The following is a 2,596-nucleotide window of genomic DNA, read 5'->3' as shown; positions in this document are numbered from 1 at the left end:
GCCTTGAGTGGAGCACTGCACCTTGAGTTTCTTATTAGCGAAATAGGAATGATAGGAGCATTGACTTCAAGGAGTGGCTGTGAAATCGAGTGAGATAATACGTTAAAGTCCTCTGAGAAAAGAGATGCTTCAAGGACCTGTTAGTGGGTTGGAGGCACAGGGTGCGAATCCCAGCTCTGCCGCTGAGATCTGTCTTCATCTGTAAAATGGGGTTAATGTGAATCACTAACTTCCTAGGGCTACTGAGGGATTAAAAAAAGCAGAGGAAAGTCTTAGTACTCAGTGAATGTGCACTGGGAGTTAGCTGTTATTAGTGATAACTATTACAATAATGATACAGAATCAGATGTTATTGAGGAGCCCTGTGGGAGCCCAAGAGTCTCAGTTCACACCCCAGAGGAGACCAGGCGCCTGGTGCAGCACAACTTCACCTTTACCCCTGTGCCTTTTGTGTATATTTCAATCTGGTCAGAGATGATCTCCCATACACAGGCCATCTCCTTCCCCTACCCCCAGGAAGGCTATACCTGTTAGCATACCACTTCCCTAAAATGTGCCACAAAAGTCACCATCTAGCCAGGCACAGTGGTTCATGTCTGTAATCCCAGCACTTTGGGAGGCCAAGGCAGGAGGATGGCTTGAGCCAGGAGTTCGAGACCAGCCTGGGCAAGATGATGAGACCATCTCTACAAAATAATGTTTTAAAAATTAGCTGGGTTTGGTGGCCTGCACCTGTAGTCTCAGCTACTCAGGAGGCTAATGTGGGAGGACTGCTTGAGTCCAGAAATTCGAGGCTGCAGTGAGCTATGATTGCACCATTCCATTTCAGCTTGGGCAACAGGGTGAGACTTTGTCTCTAAAAAAAGAAAAAAAAAAGAATAAATATCTAGCCTTGAAGCCAGCCTTGTTGGGGTTGGGGTGGGAGGAGGACTATTTGTGTGTAGGAGTTCAAATTCAGGCCCCACCACTCCCCAGATGAGGAAACTGAGACATGTTACTTAATTACTCTGTGCCTCAGTTTCCTAATCTGAAAAAGGAGAATAATAATAGTACCCACCACTTCCAGTTGCACTGAGGACTGAGTGAGTTAAAAAGTACCCAACACACCATATGGATAGTGTCATTTTCATTCTACCAATGAGTAAACTGAGGCTCAGCCAGGAGAAAGAACTTGGTTCAAACTATCAGTTGTATTGTTACTGGCCCTGAGGTGTGCCATGTTTCATTACACCATTAGAAGCCCCCAAACAGTGAACTCATTGCTTGTGTGATATCTTCTCCATCTTTAAGTGATTTTTTTAGTTAAACAGGAGTCCACGCTAATTATTTATTAAAAAATGGATAAGATAAAAATGTAACATTGAAACATCCATGGACTTCTTTGCATAAGAAATGAAGAAACCCTTGCTCCTAGTATTAATAGATCTTGGGTTCCAGTTTGAGATGCACCAAGCAAGGTAATAGGAAGTCCTTGAAGGTTCTTGAGCAGGGGAAAGCATGAACTTAAAAGATATGAACCATGTGTTTGGGTCAGTTAGAGTTACTGAGACTTAGACATTGCTGGTGGGATGCAAATTGCTACAGTCTCTGTGGAGGATGATTGAGTTCCACAAATAAGTAAGATAAATTTAAGAGCTCCTATCAAATGCTAGGTGCTGTTTCAGTGCTAAGGATTTGCAGCAAATAAGTCCAGTCAAGTCCCTCTGCCTGGGTGCTTATTTTCTGGGGAGGAGACACACGATGAATGAATATACAACTTGGTAGACCATGCACTGGGGAAAGAAATGAGAGCATTTCAGGTAGAGAGAACCTTAAGCGTGAAGACCTGGAGAGCATGTGTGGAGCCCAGGGGCAGGGGGGCAGTGAAGGGACGGGCAGAAGGAAAGACGTGAGAGAGGTCACGGGGTCACACAGGTGGGGCTTCAGAATCTTCGCAAGGGTGTCTTACTCTAAGTAATGTGGGAGACCATCATAGGCTTCTGAGCAGAGGAGAGGCTTCTGACCTGGGATTTGAGATGATCCCTCTGGCTGCACTGTGGAGAATGGACAGTGGGGCCGGGTCAGAAGCTGGGAGCCCACAATTGGGCCAGGGTGGTGGCGACAGAGATGGCAAGAAGTGGTCAGATTCTGGATCTGTTGTGAGGAGGTGGAACCCAGGGTTTATCAAAGGGCTGGCAATATCTGTCAAGGCTGCAAACACGCTTGCCTTTGATTTAGCATATCTGCTTTTAGGACTTTGTCCTATATTTGTACTTGCTCAGGTGTGAAATGAACCATCTACAAGAGTGTTTACTGCAGTGTGAAGGCAGAGCTGAACAGGCTAGACAGAGCCAATGTGGGTGAAGATGTGGAGGTAGCACTGAAAGTGTATGGACTGGAGCTGCCATCTGGAGAGCCGTCTGTCCAGGCCAATCTGTACACTGGGTACATAAATGATGGCCACCAAATGATTTGACATTCCTTCTATTTAGATGTGGGTCTATGTATCTGCTCTCTGAATCTGGGCTGGCCTGTGACTGCTTTCACAAACAAGTATGGTGGAAGTGATCATGGGTCAGTTTCTAGGCCTGGGCTTTGAAAGACTGGCAGCTTCTAC

Source organism: Saimiri boliviensis, chromosome 9 (genome assembly GCF_048565385.1).
Source record: "Saimiri boliviensis isolate mSaiBol1 chromosome 9, mSaiBol1.pri, whole genome shotgun sequence".
NCBI classification, from domain to species: domain Eukaryota; kingdom Metazoa; phylum Chordata; class Mammalia; order Primates; family Cebidae; genus Saimiri; species Saimiri boliviensis.
Note: the sequence above shows the minus strand (reverse complement) of the source record.